This window comes from Aulonocara sp. 'chitande type north' Nkhata Bay, linkage group LG2, assembly GCF_057382095.1.
Source record: "Aulonocara sp. 'chitande type north' Nkhata Bay isolate Kocher_YH1m ecotype deep benthic linkage group LG2, A_spYH_male_GT1.1, whole genome shotgun sequence".
Lineage (NCBI taxonomy): Eukaryota > Metazoa > Chordata > Actinopteri > Cichliformes > Cichlidae > Aulonocara > Aulonocara sp. 'chitande type north' Nkhata Bay.
In genome coordinates, this window is record NC_141345.1 from 31,290,101 (window position 1) to 31,303,953 (window position 13,853).

General features: G+C 42.7%; 1 protein-coding gene across 2 annotated transcripts in view; it reads right to left on the minus strand.

Annotated features, from left to right (window-relative positions):
- afg2a (AAA ATPase AFG2A) overlaps positions 1–13,853 on the minus strand; it is a 111,486-nt gene that overhangs the window by 25,504 nt on the left and 72,129 nt on the right. The window contains exon 16 of one of the 2 annotated variants that reach the window (XR_015124414.1): positions 2,999–3,178. The exons of the other annotated variant lie outside the window; for it this stretch is intronic. The gene's annotated coding sequence lies outside the window, so the exon portion shown is untranslated. The remainder of the gene's footprint in view (positions 1–2,998; positions 3,179–13,853) is intronic. 2 annotated transcript variants of the gene reach the window in all.

Sequence of the window (13,853 nt, forward strand, 5' to 3'; positions counted from 1 at the left end):
TGAAAATAACACTCTTTTTGGAAGGAGTAGGTAGGCAAAGTAAGTGCATGTATGTGTGTGCGTCTGTGTGAATGAGTGGAGGTGGGGGCGGTAATTGTCAAGCAGAAAAAAAAGTGAAGAAAAGCAGAGGAAATAAGACCATGACCATGTTGAAAAGTCGGCTCATTGGAGCCCAAAATAAAAACGCAGTAAAGCGCCTGCCATAAAACACATGTATGTTTGCTTTACAAAGAGGCGTTTCCTGTGAGCTGTCCACAGTTCACAGTTCAGTTCTATGCAGCCTTGCCTTTGGTGTAAACTCATCAGGGTCTGGTTTCCATAATGTGTGAGCACCCTCCAAACTCCCTGGTCCAGTAGCTGCCTCAAACAAATCAGCAGCCACAGCCAATGAGCAATGTTTCCCTACAGACACTTTTTCTGGCGTAATCCATTTGTCTCAATCGTGGCTTTGAGCTTGCAAGTGCTACTGTCACCCTCTGGTAGACTGCTGGTATTCTTGTAGAACACATGCTTGTGTGTCCATGTGCGTATGGAGAAGGGCCATCCAACAGACACAGCCAACAACAACAACAACTTAAACCTGCTGATTGCAGCACCACTATAAAATCTGAAACTGTGCCATCGCCCCAAGTTAGCCATATATAAAAAGGTAAATCACTGAAAAGCAAATACAACACATTCAGTAAAGAATTTGTGCAGTCTTCATAGTAAGACTGAAGTGATTATTTGATGGAGACATTTATCCACTCATCGTGCAAATAAAGACTCACTTTAATGTCATAGATTAAGAAGATTTTCTTTCTCACATTTCACATCCACTCACTGTGTGTTTATACATCACTCTGCATTTAATTACGAATTACTATTAATCTCTGGCTCTCTTTCACAGCATATCTTTTGTCCCGTCTCCCTCCCTTCACCCTCAACTGGTCACTGCATGCCTGCCTCTCCATCAGCCTGGATCTGCCTGAGGTTTCTTCCTGTTAAAAGGGAGTTTTTCCTTCCCACTATCGCCAAAGTGCTTGCTCAGAAGGGGGTCATCTGATTGATGAGATTTCTCTATAATATTGCAGGTGCAGGGTGTTTACCTAACAATATCAAGTGCCCTGAGGCGACTGTTGTTGTGATTTGGTGCTATATAAATAAAACTGAACTGAATTAAAATTAAAGGCAGTCAAGAACGGCAGATGCAAAGATGTTTCACAGAATTTCCCATTAAAACTAAAACATATCTATAAAGAATTTCATGAGCTGCTTAAATATCCTCTACAGAGGTTAAGTACAGTGGGGCAAAAAAGTATTTAGTCAGCCACCGATTGTGCAAGTTCCCCCACTTAAAATGATGACAGAGATCAGTAATTTGCACCAGAGGTACACTTCAACTGTGAGAGACAGAATGTGAAAAAAAAATCCATGAATTCACATGGTAGGAATTGTAAAGAATTTATTCGTAAATTAGAGTGGAAAATAAGTATTTGGTCACCTCAAACATGGAAAATCTCTGGCTCTCACAGACCTGTAACGTCTTCTGTAAGAAGCTTTTCTGTCCCCCACTCGTTACCTGTATGAATGGCACCTGTTTGAACTCATCATCTGTATAAAAGACACCTGTCCACAGCCTCAAACAGTCAGACTCCAAACTCCGCCATGGCCAAGACCAAAGAGCTTTCGAAGGACACCAGGAAAAGTATTGTAGACCTGCACCAGACTGGGAAGAGTGAATCTACAATAGGCAAGCAGCTTGGTGTGAAAAAATCAACTGTGGGAGCAATCATCAGAAAATGGAAGACATACAAGACCACTGATAATCTCCCTCGATCTGGGGCTCCACACAAGATCTCATCCCGTGGGGTCAAAATGATCATGAGAACGGTGAGCAAAGATCCCAGAACCACACGGGGGGACCTGGTGAATGACCTGCAGAGAGCCGGGACCAAAGTAACAAAGGTCACCATCAGTAACACACTACAACGGCAGGGAATCAAATCCCGCAGTGCCAGACGTGTTCCGCTGCTGAAGCCAGTGCATGTCCAGGCCCGTCTGAAGTTTGCCAGAGAGCACATGGATGATACAGCAGAGGATTGGGAGAATGTCATGTGGTCAGATGAAACCAAAGTAGAACTTTTTGGTATAAACTCAACTCGTCGTGTTTGGAGGAAGAAGAATACTGAGTTGCATCCCAAGAACACCATACCTACTGTGAAGCATGGGGGTGGAAACATCATGCTATGGGGCTGTTTTTCTGCCAAGGGGACAGGACGACTGATCCGTGTTAAGGACAGAATGAATGGGGCCATGTATCGTGAGATTTTGAGCCAAAACCTCCTTCCATCAGTGAGAACTTTGAAGATGAAACGAGGCTGGGTCTTCCAACATGACAATGATCCAAAACACACCGCCCGGGCAACAAAGGAGTGGCTCCGTAAGAAGCATTTGAAAGTCCTGGAGTGGCCTAGCCAGTCTCCAGACCTCAACCCCATAGAAAATCTGTGGCGGGAGTTGAAAGTCCGTGTTGCTCGGCGACAGCCCCAAAACATCACTGCTCTCGAGAAGATCTGCATGGAGGAATGGGCCAAAATACCAGCTACTGTGTGTGCAAACCTGGTAAAGACCTATAGTAAACGTTTGACCTCTGTCATTGCCAACAAAGGTTATGTTACAAAGTATTGAGTTGTATTTTTGTTATTGACCAAATACTTATTTTCCACCCTGATTTACGAATAAATTCTTTACAAATCCTACCATGTGGATTCATGGATTTTTTTTTCACATTCTGTCTCTCACAGTTGAAGTGTACCTCTGGTGCAAATTACTGACCTCTGTCATCATTTTAGGTGGGGGAACTTGCACAATCGGTGGCTGACTAAATACTTTTTTGCCCCACTGTATGTGGCTGAGGATAAAAACATCTTATTGCACCCCCTACCTAAATACACGCATGTAGAAACATGCATCTGTAGAAAAACTCCATCTGCAGCATGCAGCAACACTTACACACCTCACACATCCCCATCCTGCACACATACACGGAGGCCCCACTTGCGCGGAGAGACAGACTGCAGGTGCCAGGCCCACCTCAGGGTCCCTGCCGGGCTCTCGTTAGGCCTGGTGCCATTCAGGCGGCTCCTAACACGCAACCCTGAGTGCTTTGTGTTTCTCTGACAGCCCCTGTCGTCCTCTGGATGTAGTGGTGAAAAAAAAGGAAAAGAGGAAAACTTCAGAGATTAGTGCTTTGAAGAACTTGACAGAGAGTCACTGTATGGCCTTGTACAGTTTTAAAGGAGTATGACAGTTTTGTTTGACTCATTTGCAACAAAAAATATCATAGTCTCTAACATTACTGTTATTTACACATTTTTTTCAAAGAATGGCATATATATCACTCCCAAAAGAATTAACATTTACTTGTCGGGGTATAAAGTTGCTTTAGATAAGAAAGAAAATGACCACTGATATTCCATCGTGTCTTTTTAATGCTTAACATTCACACAGTTGCATGCAACCTTCTTTGGAGCCCTTTTAGGAATTTTACATTGGTTACGCTGCCGATTTTTCACAGCAAAAAGGGGCTTACCGGTAATAGAAAAAAAGCAACAAAACAAAGAATATCTGTAACACCAAATTGTATTTATTATTAGAAATGTAAACTCTTCTGGTGTTAAAAACAGTCCCTCTTTATTATCAAGTTAAACCAAACCAGAACCCTAATCCTAAATGGGTCATTGGTACATGATAGGAATTCAAGGCTTTTCAAATAAGATTATAAATGATCCAAAAGAAGACTTAGACAAAAAAAAACTTTGAAGAAAGAAATCATGTTTTCATAAACATCAGTACCAGCATCACCAGCTTCACACTTAATACCACGATCATAGTTATTTCCACCTCCATCATCTCTATCGCCCCAATCATCCACAACCTCATGAGTCCCTGCAACGGAAGAGATAGCTTCTCCCACAACGACCTGTTTGCAACTGCACTCTATGCTTAAAAACAAAAGGCTTTATACTCCTTTATAAGTGTGCACGCACGAGTTCACAAAAACTCACACACAGAGAATTGAATGCTCACATATGCTGCCACTTGCAGATACTTAACAAAGAGAAAAACATAAACAGGCACGTTGCTGAGTGACAGACTCGACTCAGCCAGATCAGTTTCCACTTCCGTGAAATCTAAACATTAGCTTGTTTACCCTGATCCTGAGCTGAGGCTGGGCCTGGGTGAGAGAGCCGAGTGTGTGTCTCTACCTCTTAGTGTGTGAGCGTAGGTCCACAGAAGACAAGAAACAGGGGGACATGCTATCAGAGACAATACCTCAAAGGTGGAGGAAGACGGAGAATAAAACAAAACAAAAGAACAAAAACAGTATACAGCTATTCCCTCTAATATTATGTAACCCATGATGTCTATTACATAGCTGTCAGGGGAGAGCAAACTGTAGAGTAAAAGCTGTGCTTATAGGGTTGGTTAGAAACTTTATTAGGTATGCTTTGCTATTACTGGACTGCACCTCCTTTTGCCATCACAACTGCCTTAAGTCTTCATGGAAAACAACGAGGTGCCGGAAACGTTCCTCAGAGATTTAGGTCCATATCGAAATGAGAGCATCACAGAGTTGCTGCAGATTTGTTGGCTGCACATGCACAATGATCTCCCGTTCCACCGCAACCCAAAAATGCTCTATTGGATCGCGATCTGGTGACTGTGGAGGGGATTTGAGTGCAATTAACTCATAGTCACGCTGAAGAAACATGTTTAACAAGTTTAACACGTTTTGGCTTTGTGACATGCTGTGATGTGCTGCTGGAAGCAGCCATCAGAGGATGGATACACTGTGGTCATACAGAAAGGGAAATAGCCAGCAACAACACTTAGGTAGGCTGTGGAATTTACACGATGCTCAGTTGCACCACCAATAGCAGCCTGAACCACTGATACAAGGCAGGATGGATGGATGGATGGATGTTTGCCATGGCAAGGTCCCTACAATACAAATGTTACAGCAGAAATCAAGACTCATCAGACCAGGAAACTGTTCTAATCTTTACCACTTTTGGCAAGTCTATGTAGCAGTCTGGGCATTCTCCTCTGACCTCAGCAAGGCATCTTCGTCCATATAACTCAATGGATATTTACTCTTTTTTGGACCATTTAGAATTTAGAGATAAAGTCAACCCCTCAAACTCATTGTAGTACTCCTCACATCAATCCAGAACATTTCTTGCTTTGCGGTAGAGTGCATTATCCTGCAGAAAGAGGCCACAGCCATCAGGGAATATCATTTTCATGAGAGGGTGTACATGGTCCAGAGTAGGGCTGGGCGATATGACCCAAAATTCATATCTCGATATTTTTTAGCTGGATGGCGATATAAGATATATATCTCGATTTTTTTTTTAAAAGCCATAAGTTAAGAACAAAAAGAGAGTTCCTAGTCACACTGTGTCCCAGATGTCACACGGGCACTTTTATTTACATACAGCGTAGATGTACATGAAGAAATTACTCAAAAATAAATTATCAGCATTTATTAAATAATCATGGTCCATAAATAAAAGAAAACAATGTTGTTTTTGTGCATAACAAAAAGCTCACAATTGTGCAGTCAAAATGTAAACTAATAGACGCTGAGCATAATAACAAAGAGACAGATTTCACAGCTGCACCACGTCTCTGAACAGGTCCTTATACACACACAGTACGTATCACTCCGCGAGGCTCCTCCTCGGTAGCCGTAATCCTCCGACAATCCATCAAGTGGTGCAGCTCCGTAGCTTAGCAAAGTCATATTAAAACATTTTTTGACAGATTGCTGAGCGCTGTGTACCACATAAAATCGGTTCGCGGTCAGTAAGCACAACTAGAATTCATACATAAGGCGCACTGTCGATTTTTGAGAAAATGAAAGGATTTTAGGCCGTGCAGCCCCTCCTGGCTGCATGTCGTTAGCGCGGTTAGCTCGCTAGCGCGGTTAGCTCGCTAACACGTTGACGCCGTCCAGCCCCACGCACGGTAACTCGCTAACGGAGATATTCCGCTTTCATCTTGTCATTGCCTGCAGGTGAAGCTAAGGGGGAGGGGGGAGTTGTGTTCAGTGAAGGAGAGGTGAGGCCGAGTAACGTTGCGTAGAGACAAAAGTGGACGAAAGAGAGGTATACCTGCGGCTCCACAAGTATAATTATAACGTAACATAGACTATATCGATATAAACGATATTGTCACATCTTATATCTCGTATGAAAATATATCGATATTTTTAAAAAACTCGATATATCGCCCAGCCCTAGTCCAGAGTAATGCTTAAGTAGGTGGTTCACGTCAAAGTAACATCCACATGGATGGGAGCACCCAAGGTTTCCCAGCAGAACATTGCCCAAAGCATTACACTGCCTCCAGTGGCTTCTCTTTGTCCCATAGTGCAACCTGGTCCCAGGTGTTCCCCAAGTAAGTGACCAACACATACCCTGCCAGCCACGTGACGTAAAAGAAAACGTGATTCGTCAGACCAAGCCAACTTCTTCTGTTGCTCCGTTGTCCAGTTCTGATGATCACAGGCCCATTTTGGCAGACCACACTTCACTCCCCACATACATCAGTGAGCCTTAGACGCCCATGACCCGTCGCTGGTTTCTCATTGTTTCTTCACTTTTAATAGATACTGACCATTGCAAACTGGGAACACGGCTGCAGGAGATGCTCTAACCCAGTTTTCAAGGTATCACAACTGAACCCTTGTCAAACTCGCTCAAATCCTTATGTTTGCCTATTTTTTCTGCTTGTAACACATAAACTTTGAGGACAAAAAGTTTACTTGCTCCCACTGAATCCCACTCGCTAACAGGCGAGTGGTAAAGAGATAATCAGTGTTATTCACCTCACCTGTCAGTGGCCATAACGTTATGCCTGATTTGTGTAGTATAGATATATTACAACGAAAGAAATATCCTCTGACAAGCATATTAGAAGCTCTTGCACAAAACGTCTTTACAAAGTGTTAATCTGGGCTGATCTACAGAAGTAACTTGCTGGTTTTCAAGCAAAGTCAACAGTTAGTTGATTCATTATAGGTGACCTGAGATGATGGGCCTTCTAAGCCTAGGCAACTATGAAGAGGTTAATATTATAACAAAGTTTAGATCCAACTCGTAACCTAAAACTCACGCAAGAGTTTTATTATGAATTTATATTATATTATTATTATGCGCAATTTTATTACTTAAACTGCATGTTTAATAGTTTTAGCTATAGAAAACCCAATTTTGCTGAGTTTCTGTTTATCACTACATTTCCTGCTGTTTCCTTCAAAAAAGTACCAGTTCCTTTATAACATATTTGTGTAGTGTTTTTCAGGGTACTCTTGCTTGTTCCAAGCATGAACTTTACTACAGCGTCTTACTTTTATCAGATTAAGATGAAGGCCTTTCTTGTGGGCATCAGTTCTTCTTGTTGCTCAGCAAGCGCCTCTCTGAATAACACCAGGAGCTTCCCTGATGACACCGTATGGAGGATAATCTAAATATTCAACGTGCCTGAAACCTGTGCACAGTACAGTAAATTATTTATTTAAGGTAACACTTGAATAGACCACCTTGATGGCACCAGTATGAGAACTTATTATCCAACTGCAAACCTTCCATATACATAACTTCATATGTATGAAGGTAATAATAATAAAAACAAGAAGAAAAAGAATCCTTTATTGCCTTTATGTGTTCACATATAACGAAATTTTGTTTGATATCTATATAAATGCATACATACATACACACAACCAACACTATAAAACATTTGAATGCACACTATTCACATGTGCAGGTGTGCAGAATAAAAATGTGCAGAAAGTTACAGATAGAATTTAGATGGATTTCATAGCTCTGGGGAAGAAGCTGCCTCTCAGTCTGGTGGTGCGTGTTTGTATGTTCCTGTACAGCTTTGGAGAAGGAAGCGGTATATGCAGTCCATTGCCAGGGGAGGTGGGGTCGGCAGCGATACGTCTAGTCTTCTTCTGGATCCATCCAGTGTGTAAGGAGTCCAGATGTGGGAGTGGACTTCCCACAATCCCCTGTGCTGTTTTCAGAAAGTTCTCCCAGCCAAGTTCTTTCTGTCTTGTGGTGTGCAGCTGCCGTCATACTAAGACAGAGGATGCTTTCCATTGTGGCTCGGAAGAAATTCACAACCAGCAAAACAGAGTCTGGTCGGTTTTAGCTTCCTGTGGAAAAATAGCTTTTGTTGGGCTTTTTTCACCAGGTGCAATGTGTTGAGCAACCAGGTCAGGTCAGATGTTATGTGGAGACCCAAGAACTTGATGCTGTCCAGATGCTCTACTGCCTCCCTGTGTATGAGGACAGGAGCGTTTCCTTTCTTCCTGGATGTCCTGCTATCCACAATGAGCTCCTTGGTCTTGTTGGTGTTCAGGATGCACCACTGTGTCAGGTGTTGGATCTCCTCTCTATAATGAGTCTCATCATTGTCTGATATGAGACCCACCATGGTGGTATCATCCACAAACTCCACAACTGTTAATGAAGTGAGTGGCAGAACAATCATGAGTAAAGAGAGTAAATAGGGTCGGGCTGAGCACACAGCCCTGTGGAGTGCCTGTGTTCAGGATCAGTGTGGAAGATGTCCAGCTCCCCACTCGCACCACCCAAGGCCTGTCGGAGAGGAAATCCCTGATCCGGTGGTAAAGTGATGTCGACAGGCCCAGGTTATTAAGCTTCAGAGCCAGCTTATCCGGGATCACTGTGTTGAAATCCAAGCTGAAGTCAACAAATAGCATCCTAAGATAAGAGTTTGGATGTTTGAGGTTGGTCAGGGCTGACTGCAGTGCTGTTGAGACAGCATTTTCTGTTGAACAGTTCCACCTGCATGCAAACTGATGGCTGTCCAGACCAACAGGGATGATGTTGTTGATGTGCTTCAGAACGTGCTTCATAATTACTGTTGTCAGGGCGATGGGGTGATAATCATTGAGGCAAGAGAGAGCTGATCTTTTTGGTACAAGCTCAATGATAGAGGATGTTAGGGAGACGCACGATAATGTTTGCAGCTGTGCAGCAGGACTTGTTTATGTATAGCGCTAAATCTCCGCCTTTGCATTTAGCTAAAGCTGCAGTCCCATCTGCTCAAACAGAGAGTACCTGTCTCCTCCACCGGGATGTTGTTATCCCGCCAGGTCTCTGCAACAATCGCCACACAGCTGTCCATCCTGCATGAGATGATCCTTAGCCGAAACTTGTCTGTTTTCTTGGCGAATGACTGAGCATTAGCGAGGAAGAGACTGGGAAAAGCCGGTCTGTGTGGGTTAGCATGTGGCTGAATGCGCAGGCTGCTCCTCTTACTCCATTTTTGTTTGTGATGTCTCCTCCGTCTCTTAGGCCCCAAATGGGGGATTGCCGGTACATTTTCCCAGTGTCCCACAATTCAGGCCTTCCATACTGTATTAATGCTGTCTACAACACCACATAAAATCCATGATTTTCTGTCATAACTTATTTGCATCACTAAGCAACATACTGGCATACGGTCTTCTAATTTGGCATGTCTTTAAAGGAAAAAAAAAAGTTTGTGGATGAATTTTTTTTTGTTTTTTTTCTTCTTAGAGAGGCTCACCTCTACTCATAGAATTACAGTTGGTTACCAATACTTAATTTTACGTCGAGCCTGGCAACCAATCAATCTGTTTCAGAAGGGCAGACAAGAGTAAAACTAGGGTGTTATTTACAGATGGCAGAAAGAGGTGGTGTAGTAACGTATAATATGAAAAAAATATTTTAAACATAAAAGCCTGTTAACATAATTTAATAGACCCTTAAAACAAATACGTGTATGAGTTTAATTTGGTCACTTTGATGTTATATTTATATCATTTTCTGCTAGATTTGGATTCTTTGCAGTGACAAATAGCTATATATTTGCCTTAAATATATAATCTTAAAAATCTCATTAAGTTAGCCAATTCCCCTGAAAATGATGTGGCTTTCCTAAAGTTATTTATAGCATTTGAGTACAGTTGAACCACATCCTGCTTTTATGTACTACTGCAATATGCACAATAAGAGCTGTGCGCTAAATCTAATCTACAACATCAGGGCAATTAGCCACCTACTGCAGGAGATAACAAGACAGGGAAAGGGGGAGGGAGGGAGAAAAAAATCCCCCACCCAGCATGTGAAAACCTGTGTCAGATTTCACCACAGACAAGGTCACCCGCTCTTGGTCTTGCCTCAATGCCCTGGCTTGGTAACCAGATCCCATGCAGGATGGCGACAAACCTGTTTCTGTTATAGGAGAGGTGCCCACTTGGCTGATTATGTTTGCAAAAACTTTACACTTTTATTTTTTTCCGCCTTGTTTTTCTTTACACCCAACCTTCAATTTACCTGTACAGGGATCTGAGGAGTTGAGCATAACTTTGTACAGCTGTGAACACCCTGGGAACACTTTACACACACTTGTGGATACAAACACCAAAAAGAAGAGAAAGAAAGAAAAATCTTGTTTTAATTCTAGAGCCAAAGCATCATCATCGGTGTTATGCTACACAGCCAAGTTAACACTTGGTATGTTTGTAATTGTGCTGCCTATGAAACTGCACTGTAATCCCTTCCAGCTGCCTCCCTCACTCACCCATCCACCTTCCTCTTCCCCTCCTCTTCCCTTTCAGAGAAACTGTAGCTGAGTATGTTTTCCATGGGCCCTGGTGGATTCATCCTGTTGACAGCGCCAAGCCTTTTATGCATCGAAAACACAGTATTCCCTTTCAGGTGAAGAGACGATGGAAGGGAGAAGGGGAGCTGGGTTGTGGGAGGTAGTGGTGGTGGGGGGAAGCCAAGGACGGTCCCTACAACAGACCTCAAACTTCAAAATCTTGGTCCTCATCTCTTCACAAAAAGAGAGTGAGAGACAGACAGTGAGAAGGGAGGGGGGTGAGGGATCAAGACAAGAAGAAGGGGAGGCAGGAGAGGAGGAGGGAGGGTAGAAAAAAAAAAACAACGGCACAAAGGAGTGCGTAATTAAGACAGGAAATGGGAGAAGAGAGGAGGGCTCTGGGGGCTTTCAGAAAGAGGCTGGCTGGGGTCGCTTTTCCAGAGAACGGAGGAGTGGGGCTGATACCCGAGCTGTCTGAATGGAAATCAGATAATCTGTTAACACAAGGCATGGCCCAGATCCTGCCTGCAGACTGACATGGATAGGCCAGTTCCTGTTCCAATCCGCTGCTGTGGCACAAAGTGTTGCCAAGGCAACCAGCTGTTCCAGCCAAACTTTGCTTTCTCTCCGAGCCGGCGGCAAAAACGACAGGTGGGGCTACAAGGCTAGTAGAAGCAGCTCTGAGGTGCTTGTGAAAACATAAAGCTGGTTCAGTGGTGAGAAGACACGGTGGTAGGAATTTAACACCGGTCACCATGCACAAGAAATTCTGCTGCAGTGACCCACCCCTCCAAAAAAAAAAAGAGAGAAAAAAATAATTTGACGGACATGCGTTGGGCAGGTGAAGCATCGGGCAAAATAAAGATATTACATTTCTTGCCCGGCTGGTGGAATTTCACTTTGTACCACAGAAAAGAAGGAGAAAAAGAAAAAAGCACCAGAAATAAAATTCTAATTTGCCTTATTGTATTCTGATATTTTTCTACTTATTGTGTGGATGTGGTATTGACCATAATCTGACTGATCTGTGTAAATTCATTACAGGTTATGCATCATAAAAATGAATTGTTTCTGCTCCCAGTTTCATTTATTCATTTGAGACATAATGCCAACTCGATTTTTGGTGCCAAAGAATACTAAATCTCATATTACTCCACATAATGGGTAACACAGAGCAAAGTTTTTTATGGAATCGTCAGATGGGTGCTCAGTACGAGTAACTGCATTGAGCTGAGATTTGAAAATTATTACTAGGACAGAAAAAACCTCTGACCATTCAAACCTACTGAAAAAGCACGTTGACTTAATGCTGCTCTGATCAGTGCAGGCTGCTATCGCTGTCAACTAGCCAAATTGTCCCATCTGGTTAAAAGATTACATTTTGAGCATGTCTTTTGCTCCTAATTCAAACACATTCTACATTTACACAGTCCGAAACACTACAGACAACTCCTCAGCCAAATTCAACAGTCTCCCTTTTCCACACTTTCCTAAATAGAAAAGTTTACAACTTCATGCTCATTTACATTTTTGTGTGCTTTGTCACAGTATCCTTTGCTGCTGCTCTGAAAAAGGGCCAAAACCAACTGATCTACCAAACAGTGGTGTTGGTCCCAATGAGGTGTTAGGATCAGACTCTCCCAGCAGCACTATAAAAGTGTTATTTACAATGATTTGTACAACTTTATAGATTCCCCCGAAGGTGAATAGGAGGCCAAGGCTCTAAATCAAAGCCGGATAAAGATAGCTATTTCAACCTTTTTTCAATCTGAACCAAGCTCATATTTTAGTGTGGCGACTTAACAACAAGAAGGAACAAATCTCAGGCAATAAAGCCCTACCGCTAGACTTGCGTTGTTTCCCCAGACTTCTCTTTGATTATCAAATATCTGAGCAGAAGGAGATGAAGGGGGGAAAAAAAACGAAGAAAATACACCTCCTACAGGACCTCCACCTCTGCCCCCACTTCAAGAGCAAGGCGGTGCGATATGCAGTGGCGTACCACAGCTCAAACTTCCCCTTCCTCTTGAGGGGAAGCCATTTTATTGTGTTCCACTGAGATAATTGCCAATCCCTTAAATGAAAGGGTTTTCTCAGTCCTCTGGTAATTACTAGATACGCAGCAAGGGTCTGGTGAAGGAGGGGGGAGGTAGAAAAAAAGAGAGAGAAGAAAACATGACAGGCAGGTATTAAAATTCAATGGGTGGGGCAGGAAGGAAGTCGAGAGAGGGATGTGTTGAAACAGAGAGAATGAGGGAGGGCTAGAGGGAGGGAGGCTTGTTGTGCTGCTGTAGCCTCCGTTTTGGGGTTGAGGAAGGACATGTTTATGGTCTGAGGGTTGGGCCTATTTTTTTGATCCGGCAGTGCAATCCTGTGCCAAGTGCCAAAGACACATCTGCTTCTGGGCAATCTCTTGCCATAGTAAGGTGATTTATGTGGTGATCGCTGACCTCTTTTCCTAAATCACTGATCTTTTTTTTTTTTCTCAGAGCTTCTCATCAAATTCAGAGCAGCTGAGTTGAGCTGAATAACTCTTTCAGACAGCACAAATTACACACTGCACTTCCTCTTCAGTGTGTTGAGGAATGTCTCTTAGCGATGATGGAGAGATTGAAAACCAAAGCAAAGCGTAACTGCACATGTAGTCGTACACCTCAAAGGTTTCTGGATATACTGGCAACGAACGGAGATGTGAATCACGCCAGCTAAACACACAGGGCATCTGAATAATTGTGGGGTGCAGTCATTGGAATTACACAGTTATTAATTATTGCTCTTATACCGTACGTTGGAAAATAGAGCCAAACTTTGGTTTCTCCTTAGTGCAGAGCAACAACAAAGACACAAATGTTGATTGTAGGGTAAACTTAAAATAGAAAACAGCTTTGTGATAAATTACTTCATTCATTGGCATGCTAGCATGTTTTTTTTTGTAAAAGTCAGTTTTCCAACATCAAAAAAGGTCTTTATAAAATGTTATAAAGATGTAGTTTAATTGTCCATGCATATATTTGGCAAAACAAAAGTTCTAAAAATGCGAAAATCGCATTTGCAATTTAAGAATCACTTTGAGTAGAACAATGGTATAGACGACTTGCTGTCAAAAGCAGTCAGTTGCTCCGCAGCTCTACTCCAATGCATGTTCTACAAATTTAGGAACTTACAGCATTACATTAGCATGCATTATAGCCTAAGTTTAT